Consider the following 16,033-nt stretch of genomic DNA (forward strand, 5'->3'; position numbering starts at 1 on the left):
GATGTGAAGGGTGTAAGAATGAAGATGCGAAGTATTTCACAATAGAATGCGAATTGGGGAAGAAAACAGAAGATTTCAAATATTGTCCCTGGAGTTTCGCATTTTTGGAAATAAATACTCAACTTCGCAAATGGGGTCATAAAATGATGAAGTTGCAGAATTTTTATAGAGATCTAGTTGTACGTACTTTTCGATTCATGTTTTCTTGTTAGAGTAGCGACTTGTTTAGTAAATACTGAGCGTAAGTCCAAGCACACACGGGTTAGTGGAGCTGACCGGTTTGACTTGTTGACTTTATTTGACTTTGAATTGACCAGAATTTGACGGTTGTCACAGGATCGCTCTTTTAAATGACATTTGCTCAACATAATACGCACTAACTTAAGGTAGAGTCAAATGAGACTGATTAAACCACCAAGCATAACCAAAGATACAGTTAAAGTAGTGACCTGAGTAGCGAAATCTTCAAGTATGCCGTCCTTGGAGATACCGTGTTCCAAACAAAGCTGCTTCCAGAACTCCATTCCGATCTGGTTCCCGCATTGTCCTACTTGCAGTGTTATGATTTCACGAGGCATATCTTTTGCTTCTTCTTCTTCTTCTCCGATTACTTTTATTTATCCCCTTTGTTTCTGGGTTCCTAGGGTTTCGAAACTCTGTCTGTGTAGTGTGTGTGGGGGAGGCGGGACAACGTTGGTTTTAGAAATAAAGAGAGAAAGGGTGGAAAAAGTGAGAGCCGGCAAACGTTCGATTGACCTCCGTCTTGTTAGCGGGTGAGGCTATCATGCGCACCAAATGATTTTTTTTATATAATATACTAGGTGTAATACCCGTGTGTTACACGGGTTTCTTGAAAAAAATAATATAAAATTTCGAACATCAACGAATTATTAAAATAATACAACACATATAAGTGAAAAGTTTATTGAATAAGTGTGTAATTGAACTCAAAATACCAAAAAGAAATCATTAATGAAATGTTCTAATTAAATAATTTTTACAAATCACAAATTTCCAAATACTTCTTTGAATACAACATTAGATGTCTTTGCATTATACATTGAAAGTGCGATGCTTTAATAAGAAAAAAATAAAACAAACAAATATAACAAAACCTCTGTAATGCATGAAAAAACCAACCTTAAGTAATTGCATCAAGGAACAGTATAATCCCTAAAAACAATAATAAGCCTAAATTCTGGAAGATAGATACCTACATATGGAATTGTTTGTCCCTGAGCTTTATTGATTGTCATTGCAAAGCACAATCGAATAGGAAACTGTTTCCTCATTAGAGGATCGATGGTTGCTACTAATTGCTTGTAACTGGTATTGGTTTCATATCGATGGATGTGGATTCGCATATGAAATCAATTGTGTTCGCATCTATGAAATCAGTTCGCATATGACAACAATTGAGTTCGCATTTGGTTTTGTGGGTCAAAACAGTTCGCATAAGAAGTTCACGATTTGTTTGAGGTTAATTGATTTTGATTTCGCAAGCTTGGAGTCGGAGATCTGGATTGTGTTCGCATCTATAGAATGCGAGGAGAATTTAATGGTGATATTCAGTTCGCATTTGGTGACACAAGTACGTGGTTGATGATTTTTGGTTGGTTCGCATTTGAAATTAGTGGGTTTCGCATTTGGGTTCGTATCTGGGTTTCTCAAACAACTGAAATGCGAATATGAGACAACTGATTAATTTCTCAGTTAATGCGATGAAATGCGAATGAACTCAAAGACGGATGGTGTCACACCCCCAAACCAAGGATGGCGGAAACGTCTGGGGGTGGAGGACTTCATGTACAGTATCACAACAACGTGTATAATAGTGTTCAAAGTAAAAACAACCACCATAAATATAATTGCAAAAGTTACACCAAAGTATATGTTTACATGTTTCAAAAGCAATTACATTATGATGACAAAATAAATTTGTTGACGGTTTAGCGTCCCATCCTCAAAGCGATGAAGTTTGCCTGTTTCACTGATTTCCTGAGAATACAAGTAGTTTTAAAAAGTGTCAACACAAAGGTTGGTGAGTTCATAAGAGCTTTGTTTGAAGTAGAAACCGCTTTTCCTTGAAAAATCGATATAGTTTGATTTCCAGAAAATCCAATATTTTCTTAGTTAAGTATGAATAGAAATATTCCTATATGATGCATTAATGAACCCTAGAATGACCCGTAGAGTTCCTCTATAATCGTCCAGTGTATATAAGTTATATGAGATTTAAATTAGATAAAACGTTGAATATAGTGGGTCTGCCCTAGGTCCACAACCCAACGAGGAACAGGAGATGAGGCGGGCACCACCAATTCTAGGCCAACCAAGACTAAATTCTCATATGACTCAAACATATACACTCAGCGACTATAGTTGAAGTCTAACAATTCTAGAGGAAGAATAGTTTTAATATCAATATAACTTTGTATAGAGACCCGGTACTTTGTATCTGTACCTCTTTTTGTATAGAGACCCGGTACTTTGTATTTGTACCCAAAGAGATAAAAGGTGATTTTAAATCAACATAAAACTCATTTAGGTTTTAAAAATAAAATCCCGTAAACTTATGGATTGTTCCCTATGTGAGCCGTTATAATCATACTATGACTATGTGAACCTGCCACGACGTTCTCAGTGTCGCGAAAAATGAAATGACATTTGTCACCCGTAGACCTGCAGGTCCCACTGTAGCTAGCAGCGAGGTGTGGGGTGTCAATCCCAATATAGATCTATATACAAGTATCACGTTCTCCCTCCAGGAGATTCTGATTATAACTACCAGGAATTATATCCCGCACTCGGACGTACGGGGAGAGAGAGTCTCACAATGGTTATATCCCTATGTGAGTCGCTATAATCATACTATGACTATGTGAACCTGCCACGACGTTCTCAGTGTCGTGAAAAATGAAATGACATTTGTCACCCGTAGACCTGCAGGTCCAACTGTAGCTAGCAGAAAGGTGTGGGGTGTCAAACCCAATATAGATCTATATACAAGTATCACGTTCTCCCTCCAGGAGATTCTGATTATAACTACCAGGAATTATATCCCGCACTCGGACGTACGGGGAGAGAGAGTCTCACAATGGTTATATCCCTATGTGAGTCGCTATAATCATACTATGACTATGTGAACCTGCCACGACGTTCTCAGTGTCGTGAAAAATGAAATGACATTTGTCACCCGTAGACCTGCAGGTCCAACTGTAGCTAGCAGAAAGGTGTGGGGTGTCAAACCCAATATAGATCTATATACAAGTATCACGTTCTCCCTCCAGGAGATTCTGATTATAACTACCAGGAATTATTTCCCGCACTCGGACGTACGGGGAGAGAGAGTCTCACAATGTAGGATAACAAGTTTACGTTAATTGTGTGTGAATATAAATATTTCTTGTATGAATGTACCTTTCTTGTACGAGTGCGTAGAGTGATGTATCATAAACTATACCTATTATAGTTTATCTAAAATGTATGTAATATGTATGAATCCTTTTATGGAAATGTATTAGTGTTGTGAATTTATCAAACCATAGATTAACTTTCGTGAAATGTCTGCGAATAGAAATCTTTCTTGTATGAATGTACCCTTCTTGTACGAGTGCGTAGAGTGATGTATCATAAACTATACCTATTATAGTTTATCTACAATGTATGTAATATGTATGAATCCTTTTATGGAAATGTATTAGTGTTGTGAATTTATTCAAACTATACTTTTTATAGTTAAATAATACGTGTTCCAAAATGAATGGATAATGTTTAATATGAATGTCTTTGTTTCAGTTCATAATGATAAACTAACTAGGAAACTCATTCAAACATTAAAACTTATGATTATACACTTTGCTCAACATAATACAAAGTGTTATGATATTTACATGCTGTTGGTAAAATTTAGCAATTCTGCCCTGTTTTGGAAAAATCATAGAAAAATCATGCGAAGTCGAAAACTGGATCCGTAAATTCTGAGAGTTCACAAAATGTGTCTAGTTTGCTCATAATTTTTATCAAAATTTATAATGACCTCTAACTTGGGTGAAAAAGTCCATAATCACAGACTGGTCCGGATTGTTGTTTGAAATGATAGGCAGTTTTGTAAAAATCACCATAAATTGTAGAAAAATCGTATGGAGATGTGCAAGTAGTCATTTTAAAGCTAAAAACTTGAACTATTTGCACCTTGTACAGTTTTGAAAACAAAAATGTTTAAGATGCCCAAAACAGTCCGTGAATGGAGTTGAACTTTTCTGATGAAGGCTGTTAGAAAAATTTAGATATGTTCTTAGTGTTTTAACTTGTATCCCCCCCCCCCCCCCCTGAAAACTTGAGAAAACATGAAAATGTAGGGGTATGAACTCACCTTAAGGGATTTCAGTAGGTAAGTGTTGGAGAAGGAAAGTGTTCAACCCAAGAACACTTGAAGAATCACTTGAAGATTCGAAGATCTAACACAATTATGAGAGAGTTTGTCTAAGATATCCATGATTTGAGTGGTAATAAACGAGATAATCACAAAGAGAATGGATTATGCTTACCAAATGTGGAGGAAAAACTCGAGATCAGCCCTTGAATCTCGAATTTCTAGAGAGAGAAAGTGAGAGAGGAAAGAGTTTGATCTTCTTGTGAAATGAGAGTAAATGAGATGATGTGAGGAGAGAGGATGAATAATCAGCCCTCAAAAACGTGGGAGGAGGGATAATTGAGTGTAAGGGAACATTGATGTGACATAGGTAAGGTGGGAAGGTATGGCTGGTCATAGAGTGGGTGTGGGGTGGTTGCTTGTGACTGCGAATCAATAACACTGCTTGAATGCGAAGTTGGATTGATGATTGAGGGGTGATTCGTGAAGAAAGACGCGAAGTCAAGGACTATGAAATTGTTGTTTGTAAGAATTTAAAAACTCGATTGTGGAGTTGTTGATGCTCATTTTGCGAAAGTAAAACAATCGAGTGTTCGCATCTATGAGTCAATTTGAAGTCAATTGGGTTAATATTCGCATATGGGTTCAACATATGAATTTTTGATTTCGCAAGTTTAGAGTTCAAGAACTAAACTGTGTTCGCATCTGGAATGAAAATTTTGTGAATCGCATTCGATTAATTAGCTTAAAATGCGAAGGTGATAAATGCGAAGGGATGCGAAGGGTGTAAGAATGAAGATGCGAAGTATTTCACAATAGAATGCGAATTGGGGAAGAAAACAGAAGATTTCAAATATTGTCCCTGGAGTTTCGCATTTTTGGAAATAAATACTCAACTTCGCAAATGGGGTCATAAAATGATGAAATTGCAGAATTTTCAAAGAGATAAATGCGAAGGGATGCGAAGGGTGTAAGAATGAAGATGCGAAGTATTTCACAGTAGAATGCGAATTGGGGAAGAAAACAGAAGATTTCAAATATTGTCCCTGGAGTTTCGCATTTTTGGAAATAAATACTCAACTTCGCAAATGGGGTCATAAAATGATGAAATTGCAGAATTTTTAAAGAGATAAATGCGAAGGGATGCGAAGGGTGTAAGAATGAAGATGCGAAGTATTTCACAGTAGAATGCGAATTGGGGAAGAAAACAGAAGATTTCAAATATTGTCCCTGGAGTTTCGCATTTTTGGAAATAAATACTCAACTTCGCAAATGGGGTCATAAAATGATGAAATTGCATAATTTTTAAAGAGATAAATGCGAAGGGATGCGAAGGGTGTAAGAATGAAGATGCGAAGTATTTCACAATAGAATGCGAATTGGGGAAGAAAACAGAAGATTTCAAATATTGTCCCTGGAGTTTCGCATTTTTGGAAATAAATACTCAACTTCGCAAATGGGGTCATAAAATGATGAAGTTGCAGAATTTTTATAGAGATCTAGTTGTACGTACTTTTCGATTCATGTTTTCTTGTTAGAGTAGCGACTTGTTTAGTAAATACTGAGCGTAAGTCCAAGCACACACGGGTTAGTGGAGCTGACCGGTTTGACTTGTTGACTTTATTTGACTTTGAATTGACCAGAATTTGACGGTTGTCACAGGATCGCTCTTTTAAATGACATTTGCTCAACATAATACGCACTAACTTAAGGTAGAGTCAAATGAGACTGATTAAACCACCAAGCATAACCAAAGATACAGTTAAAGTAGTGACCTGAGTAGCGAAATCTTCAAGTATGCCGTCCTTGGAGATACCGTGTTCCAAACAAAGCTGCTTCCAGAACTCCATTCCGATCTGGTTCCCGCATTGTCCTACTTGCATTGTTATGATTTCACGAGGCATATCTTTTGCTTCTTCTTCTTCTTCTCCGATTACTTTTATTTATCCCCTTTGTTTCTGGGTTCCTAGGGTTTCGAAACTCTGTCTGTGTAGTGTGTGTGGGGGAGGCGGGACAACGTTGGTTTTAGAAATAAAGAGAAAAAGGGTGGAAAAAGTGAGAGCCGGCAAACGTTCGATTGACCTCCGTCTTGTTAGCGGGTGAGGCTATCATGCGCACCAAATGATTTTTTTTATATAATATACTAGGTGTAATACCCGTGTGTTACACGGGTTTCTTGAAAAAAATAATATAAAATTTCGAACATCAACGAATTATTAAAATAATACAACACATATAAGTGAAAAGTTTATTGAATAAGTGTGTAATTGAACTCAAAATACCAAAAAGAAATCATTAATGAAATGTTCTAATTAAATAATTTTTACAAATCACAAATTTCCAAATACTTCTTTGAATACAACATTAGATGTCTTTGCATTATACATTGAAAGTGCGATGCTTTAATAAGAAAAAAATAAAACAAACAAATATAACAAAACCTCTGTAATGCATGAAAAAACCAACCTTAAGTAATTGCATCAAGGAACAGTATAATCCCTAAAAACAATAATAAGCCTAAATTCTGGAAGATAGATACCTACATATGGAATTGTTTGTCCCTGAGCTTTATTGATTGTCATTGCAAAGCACAATCGAATAGGAAACTGTTTCCTCATTAGAGGATCGATGGTTGCTACTAATTGCTTGTAACTGGTATTGGTTTCATATCGATGGATGTGGATTCGCATATGAAATCAATTGTGTTCGCATCTATGAAATCAGTTCGCATATGACAACAATTGAGTTCGCATTTGGTTTTGTGGGTCAAAACAGTTCGCATAAGAAGTTCACGATTTGTTTGAGGTTAATTGATTTTGATTTCGCAAGCTTGGAGTCGGAGATCTGGATTGTGTTCGCATCTATAGAATGCGAGGAGAATTTAATGGTGATATTCAGTTCGCATTTGGTGACACAAGTACGTGGTTGATGATTTTTGGTTGGTTCGCATTTGAAATTAGTGGGTTTCGCATTTGGGTTCGTATCTGGGTTTCTCAAACAACTGAAATGCGAATATGAGACAACTGATTAATTTCTCAGTTAATGCGATGAAATGCGAATGAACTCAAAGACGGATGGTGTCACACCCCCAAACCAAGGATGGCGGAAACGTCTGGGGGTGGAGGACTTCATGTACAGTATCACAACAACGTGTATAATAGTGTTCAAAGTAAAAACAACCACCATAAATATAATTGCAAAAGTTACACCAAAGTATATGTTTACATGTTTCAAAAGCAATTACATTATGATGACAAAATAAATTTGTTGACGGTTTAGCGTCCCATCCTCAAAGCGATGAAGTTTGCCTGTTTCACTGATTTCCTGAGAATACAAGTAGTTTTAAAAAGTGTCAACACAAAGGTTGGTGAGTTCATAAGAGCTTTGTTTGAAGTAGAAACCGCTTTTCCTTGAAAAATCGATATAGTTTGATTTCCAGAAAATCCAATATTTTCTTAGTTAAGTATGAATAGAAATATTCCTATATGATGCATTAATGAACCCTAGAATGACCCGTAGAGTTCCTCTATAATCGTCCAGTGTATATAAGTTATATGAGATTTAAATTAGATAAAACGTTGAATATAGTGGGTCTGCCCTAGGTCCACAACCCAACGAGGAACAGGAGATGAGGCGGGCACCACCAATTCTAGGCCAACCAAGACTAAATTCTCATATGACTCAAACATATACACTCAGCGACTATAGTTGAAGTCTAACAATTCTAGAGGAAGAATAGTTTTAATATCAATATAACTTTGTATAGAGACCCGGTACTTTGTATCTGTACCTCTTTTTGTATAGAGACCCGGTACTTTGTATTTGTACCCAAAGAGATAAAAGGTGATTTTAAATCAACATAAAACTCATTTAGGTTTTAAAAATAAAATCCCGTAAACTTATGGATTGTTCCCTATGTGAGCCGTTATAATCATACTATGACTATGTGAACCTGCCACGACGTTCTCAGTGTCGCGAAAAATGAAATGACATTTGTCACCCGTAGACCTGCAGGTCCCACTGTAGCTAGCAGCGAGGTGTGGGGTGTCAATCCCAATATAGATCTATATACAAGTATCACGTTCTCCCTCCAGGAGATTCTGATTATAACTACCAGGAATTATATCCCGCACTCGGACGTACGGGGAGAGAGAGTCTCACAATGGTTATATCCCTATGTGAGTCGCTATAATCATACTATGACTATGTGAACCTGCCACGACGTTCTCAGTGTCGTGAAAAATGAAATGACATTTGTCACCCGTAGACCTGCAGGTCCAACTGTAGCTAGCAGAAAGGTGTGGGGTGTCAAACCCAATATAGATCTATATACAAGTATCACGTTCTCCCTCCAGGAGATTCTGATTATAACTACCAGGAATTATATCCCGCACTCGGACGTACGGGGAGAGAGAGTCTCACAATGGTTATATCCCTATGTGAGTCGCTATAATCATACTATGACTATGTGAACCTGCCACGACGTTCTCAGTGTCGTGAAAAATGAAATGACATTTGTCACCCGTAGACCTGCAGGTCCAACTGTAGCTAGCAGAAAGGTGTGGGGTGTCAAACCCAATATAGATCTATATACAAGTATCACGTTCTCCCTCCAGGAGATTCTGATTATAACTACCAGGAATTATTTCCCGCACTCGGACGTACGGGGAGAGAGAGTCTCACAATGTAGGATAACAAGTTTACGTTAATTGTGTGTGAATATAAATATTTCGAACATCAACGAATTATTAAAATAATACAACACATATAAGTGAAAAGCTTATTGAATAAGTGTGTAATTGAACTCAAAATACCAAAAAGAAATCATTAATGAAATGTTCTAATTAAATAATTTTTACAAATCACAAATTTCCAAATACTTCTTTGAATACAACATTAGATGTCTTTGCATTATACATTGAAAGTGCGATGCTTTAATAAGAAAAAAATAAAACAAACAAATATAACAAAACCTCTGTAATGCATGAAAAAACCAACCTTAAGTAATTGCATCAAGGAACAGTATAATCCCTAAAAACAATAATAAGCCTAAATTCTGGAAGATAGATACCTACATATGGAATTGTTTGTCCCTGAGCTTTATTGATTGTCATTGCAAAGCACAATCGAATAGGAAACTGTTTCCTCATTAGAGGATCGATGGTTGCTACTAATTGCTTGTAACTGGTATTGGTTTCATATCGATGGATGTGGATTCGCATATGAAATCAATTGTGTTCGCATCTATGAAATCAGTTCGCATATGACAACAATTGAGTTCGCATTTGGTTTTGTGGGTCAAAACAGTTCGCATAAGAAGTTCACGATTTGTTTGAGGTTAATTGATTTTGATTTCGCAAGCTTGGAGTCGGAGATCTGGATTGTGTTCGCATCTATAGAATGCGAGGAGAATTTAATGGTGATATTCAGTTCGCATTTGGTGACACAAGTACGTGGTTGATGATTTTTGGTTGGTTCGCATTTGAAATTAGTGGGTTTCGCATTTGGGTTCGTATCTGGGTTTCTCAAACAACTGAAATGCGAATATGAGACAACTGATTAATTTCTCAGTTAATGCGATGAAATGCGAATGAACTCAAAGACGGATGGATGCAAGATGCGAAGAATTTGAATGAAAATGCGAAGTTTTTAATGTATAAATGCGAATTGGGGAAGAAAGCTTAGAGTTTCGCATTTGGCACCTGATCTTTTCAAGAAATAATATAAGTGGTCCAACTTCGCAAAATGGGGTCATTTAATCAGAAAATCGATCATTCTTCAAATATGACATTTAATCAGAAAATCGATCTAAAAATGATACATTTGGTGTTTATCGATTTTTCAGGGTCGACGGGTTGTATGAAAAGCGAAGGCTGAGTAATTGAAAATTAGAGGATCGATGGTTGCTACTAATTGCTTGTAACTGGTATTGGTTTCATATCGATGGATGTGGATTCGCATATGAAATCAATTGTGTTCGCATCTATGAAATCAGTTCGCATATGACAAGAATTGAGTTCGCATTTGGTTTTGTGGGTCAAAACAGTTCGCATAAGAAGTTCACGATTTGTTTGAGGTTAATTGATTTTGATTTCGCAAGCTTGGAGTCGGAGATCTGGATTGTGTTCGCATTTATAGAATGCGAGGAGAATTTAATGGTGATATTCAGTTCGCATTTGGTGACACAAGTACGTGGTTGATGATTTTTGGTTGGTTCGCATTTGAAATTAGTGGGTTTCGCATTTGGGTTTGTATCTGGGTTTCTCAAACAACTGAAATGCGAATATGAGACAACTGATTAATTTCTCAGTTAATGCGATGAAATGCGAATGAACTCAAAGACGGATGGATGCAAGATGCGAAGAATTTGAATGAAAATGCGAAGTTTTTAATGTATAAATGCGAATTGGGGAAGAAAGCTTAGAGTTTCGCATTTGGCACCTGATCTTTTCAAGAAATAATATAAGTGGTCCAACTTCGCAAAATGGGGTCATTTAATCAGAAAATCGATCATTCTTCAAATATGACATTTAATCAGAAAATCGATCTAAAAATGAGACATTTGGTGTTTATCGATTTTTCAGGGTCGACGGGTTGTATGAAAAGCGAAGGCTGAGTAATTGAAAATTAGAGGATCGATGGTTGCTACTAATTGCTTGTAACTGGTATTGGTTTCATATCGATGGATGTGGATTCGCATATGAAATCAATTGTGTTCGCATCTATGAAATCAGTTCGCATATGATGTGACAACCGTCAAATTCTGCAATTTCATCATTTTATGACCCCATTTGCGAAGTTGAGTATTTATTTCCAAAAATGCGAAACTCCAGAGACAATATTTGAAATCTTCTGTTTTCTTCCCCAATTCGCATTCTACTATGAAATACTTCGCATCTTCATTCTTACACCCTTCGCATCCCTTCGCAATTATCTCTTTGAAAATTCTGCAATTTCATCATTTTATGACCCCATTTGCGAAGTTGAGTATTTATTTCCAAAAATGCGAAACTCCAGGGACAATATTTGAAATCTTCTGTTTTCTTCCCCAATTCGCATTCTACTATGAAATACTTCGCATCTTCATTCTTACACCCTTCGCATCCCTTCGCAATTATCTCTTTGAAAATTCTGCAATTTCATCATTTTATGACCCCATTTGCGAAGTTGAGTATTTATTTCCAAAAATGCGAAACTCCAGGGACAATATTTGAAATCTTCTGTTTTCTTCCCCAATTCGCATTCTATTGTGAAATACTTCGCATCTTCATTCTTACACCCTTCGCATCCCTTCGCATTTATCACCTTCGCATTTTAAGCTAATTAATCGAATGCGATTCACAAAATTTTCATTCCAGATGCGAACACAGTTTAGTTCTTGAACTCTAAACTTGCAAAATCAAAAATTCACATGTTGAACCCATATGCGAATATTAACCCAATTGACTTCAAATTGACTCATAGATGCGAACACTCGATTGTTTTACTTTCGCAAAATGAGCATCAACAACTCCACAATCGAGTTTTTAAATTCTACAAACAACAATTTCATAGTCCTTGACTTCGCATCTTTCTTCACGAATCACCCCTCAATCATCAATCCAATTGCGAATCAAAACTCATGTTCTTGCTTTATCGATTCATCGACTACACTCATACAAATGCGAACAATACTCAATTTCAAAATCGATTGAAACTTATAGCAAAGCTAAATCCAACTTCGCATTCAAGCAGTGTTATTGATTCGCAGTCACAAGCAACCACCCCACACCCACTCTCTGACCAGCCATACCTCCCCACCTTACCTATGTCACATCAATGTTCCCTTACACTCAATTATCCCTCTTCCCACGTTTTTGAGGGCTGATTATTCACCCTCTCTCCTCACTTCTCTCATTTGCTCTCATTTCACAAGAAGATCAAACTCTTTCCTCTCTCACTTTCTCTCTCTAGAAATTCGAGATTCAAGGGCTGATCTCGAGTTTTTCCTCCACATTTGGTAAGCATAATCCATTCTCTTTGTGATTATCTCGTTTATTACCACTCAAATCATGGATATCTTAGACAAACTCTCTCATAATTGTGTTAGATCTTCGAATCTTCAAGTGATTCTTCAAGTGTTCTTGAATTAAACACTTCCATTCTTCAACAATCATCTACTGAAATCACTTAAGGTGAGTTCATACCCCTACATTTTCATGTTTTCTCAAGTTTTCAGGGGGGGAATACAAGTTAAAACACTAAGAACATAACTAGATTTTTCTAACAGCCTTCATCAGAAAAGTTCAACTCCATTCACGGACTGTTTTGGACATCTTAAACATTTTTGTTTTCAAAACGGTACAAGGTGCAAATAGTTCAAGTTTTTAGCTTTAAAATGGCTACTTGCACATCTCCATACGATTTTTCTACAATTTATGGTGATTTTTACAAAACTGCCTATCATTTCAAACAACAATCCGGACCAGTCTGTGATTATGGACTTTTTCACCCAAGTTAGAGGTCATTATAAATTGTGATAAAAATTATGAGCAAACTAGACACATTTTGTGAACTCTCAGAATTTACGGATCTAGTTTTTGACTTCGTATGATTTTTCTATGATTTTTCCAAAACAGGGCAGAATTGCTAAATTTTGCCAACAGCATGTAAATATCATAACACTTTGTATTATGTTGAGCAAAGTGTATAATCATAAGTTCTAATATTTGAATGTGTTTCCTTGCTAGTTTATCATTATGAACTGAAACTAAGTCATTCATATTAATATTATTCATTCATTTAGAACACGTATTATGTAACTATAAAAGTATAGTTTGATAAATTCACAACACTAATACATTTCCATAAAAGAATTCATACATATTATATACATTTTAGATAAACTATAATAGGTATAGTTTATGATACATCACTCAACACACTCTATACAAAAAGGGGTACAAATACAAAGTACCGGGTCTCTATACAAAAAGGGGCACAAATACAAAGTACCGGGTCTTTATACAAAAAGGGGTACAAATACAAAGTACCGGGTCTCTATACAAAAAGGGGTACAAATACAAAGTACCGGGTCTCTATACAAAAAGGGGTACAAATACAAAGTACCGGGTCTCTATACAAAAAGGGGTACAAATACAAAGTACCGGGTCTCTATACATAAAGGGGTACAAATACAAAGTACCGGGTCTCTATACATAAAGGGGTACAAATACAAAGTACCGGGTCTCTATACAAAAAGGGGTACAAATACAAAGTGCCGGGTCTCTATACAAAGTTATATTGATATTAAAACTATTCTTCCTCTAGAATTGTTAGACTTCAACTATAGTCGCTGAGTGTATATGTTTGAGTCATATAAGAATTTAGTCTTGGTTGGCCTAGAATTGGTGGTGCCCGCCTCATCTCCTGTTCCTCGTTGGGTTGTGGACCTAGGGCAGACCCACTATATTCAACGTTTTATCTAATTTAAATCTCATATAACTTATATACACTGGACGATTATAGAGGAACTCTACGGGTCATTCTAGGGTTCATTAATGCATCATATAGGAATATTTCTATTCATACTTAACTAAGAAAATATTGGATTTTCTGGAAATCAAACTATATCGATTTTTCAAGGAAAAGCGGTTTCTACTTCAAACAAAGCTCTTATGAACTCACCAACCTTTGTGTTGACACTTTTTAAAACTACTTGTATTCTCAGGAAATCAGTGAAACAGGAAAACTTCATCGCTGTGAGGATGGGACGTTAAACCGTCAACAAATTTATTTTGTCATCATAATGTAATTGCTTTTGAAACATGTAAACATATACTTTGGTGTAACTTTTGCAATTATATTTATGGTGGTTGTTTTTACTTTGAGCACTATTATACACGTTGTTGTGATACTGTACATGAAGTCCTCCACCCCCAGACGTTTCCGCCATCCTTGGTTTGGGGGTGTGACAGCATATGACAAGAATTGAGTTCGCATTTGGTTTTGTGGGTCAAAACAGTTCGCATAAGAAGTTCACGATTTGTTTGAGGTTAATTGATTTTGATTTCGCAAGCTTGGAGTCGGAGATCTGGATTGTGTTCGCATCTATAGAATGCGAGGAGAATTTAATGGTGATATTCAGTTCGCATTTGGTGACACAAGTACGTGGTTGATGATTTTTGGTTGGTTCGCATTTGAAATTAGTGGGTTTCGCATTTAGGTTCGTATCTGGGTTTCTCAAACAACTGAAATGCGAATATGAGACAACTGATTAATTTCTCAGTTAATGCGATGAAATGCGAATGAGCTCAAAGACGGATGGATGCAAGATGCGAAGAATTTGAATGAAAATGCGAAGTTTTTAATGTATAAATGCGAATTAGGGAAGAAAGCTTAGAGTTTCGCATTTGGCACCTGATCTTTTCAAGAAATAATATAAGTGGTCCAACTTCGCAAAATGGGGTCATTTAATCAGAAAATCGATCATTCTTCAAATATGACATTTAATCAGAAAATCGATCTAAAAATGAGACATTTGGTGTTTATCGATTTTTCAGGGTCGACGGGTTGTATGAAAAGCGAAGGCTGAGTAATTGAAAATTAGAGGATCGATGGTTGCTACTAATTGCTTGTAACTGGTATTGGTTTCATATCGATGGATGTGGATTCGCATATGAAATCAATTGTGTTCGCATCTATGAAATCAGTTCGCATATGACAACAATTGAGTTCGCATTTCGTTTTGTGGGTCAAAACAGTTCGCATAAGAAGTTCACGATTTGTTTGAGGTTAATTGATTTTGATTTCGCAAGCTTGGAGTCGGAGATCTGGATTGTGTTCGCATCTATAGAATGCGAGGAGAATTTAATGGTGATATTCAGTTCGCATTTGGTGACACAAGTACGTGGTTGATGATTTTTGGTTGGTTCGCATTTGAAATTAGTGGGTTTCGCATTTGGGTTCGTATCTGGGTTTCTCAAACAACTGAAATGCGAATATGAGACAACTGATTAATTTCTCAGTTAATGCGATGAAATGCGAATGAACTCAAAGACGGATGGATGCAAGATTCCGAGGGCTCAATTTCACTTAATTTTCTAGTACAATGACACTCGCACAAATTCCGAGGGCTCAATTTCCATAGAAACAACCGCTTCGCGAAATGCAAGGGAAAGAGAACCATCTTCCACGAATGGTCCACCGGGATCGCTCTTTTAAATGACATTTGCTCAACATAATACGCACTAACTTAAGGTAGAGTCAAATGAGACTGATTAAACCACCAAGCATAACCAAAGATACAGTTAAAGTAGTGACCTGAGTAGCGAAATCTTCAAGTATGCCGTCCTTGGAGATACCGTGTTCCAAACAAAGCTGCTTCCAGAACTCCATTCCGATCTGGTTCCCGCATTGTCCTACTTGCAGTGTTATGATTTCACGAGGCATATCTTTTGCTTCTTCTTCTTCTTCTCCGATTACTTTTATTTATCCCCTTTGTTTCTGGGTTCCTAGGGTTTCGAAACTCTGTCTGTGTAGTGTGTGTGGGGGAGGCGGGACAACGTTGGTTTTAGAAATAAAGAGAAAAAGGGTGGAAAAAGTGAGAGCCGGCAAACGTTCGATTGACCTCCGTCTTGTTAGCGGGTGAGGCTATCATGCGCACCAAATGATTTTTTT

The 16,033-nt window shown here is 36.7% G+C and overlaps 1 long non-coding RNA gene across 1 annotated transcript; it reads right to left on the reverse strand.

Annotated features, from left to right (window-relative positions):
* Positions 1 to 1,837: 1,837 nt before the first annotated feature.
* LOC145006510 (uncharacterized) lies at positions 1,838 to 4,887 on the reverse strand. Its single transcript, XR_013662927.1, has 3 exons — positions 4,551 to 4,887; positions 4,376 to 4,460; positions 1,838 to 1,998 (listed from the first exon to the last, which is right to left on the reverse strand). It is a non-coding gene; the product is annotated as an uncharacterized LOC145006510 (long non-coding RNA).
* Positions 4,888 to 16,033: the final 11,146 nt, after the last annotated feature.

This window comes from Lactuca saligna, chromosome 7 (genome assembly GCF_052625555.1).
Source record: "Lactuca saligna cultivar CGN05327 chromosome 7, ASM5262555v1, whole genome shotgun sequence".
NCBI lineage: Eukaryota > Viridiplantae > Streptophyta > Magnoliopsida > Asterales > Asteraceae > Lactuca > Lactuca saligna.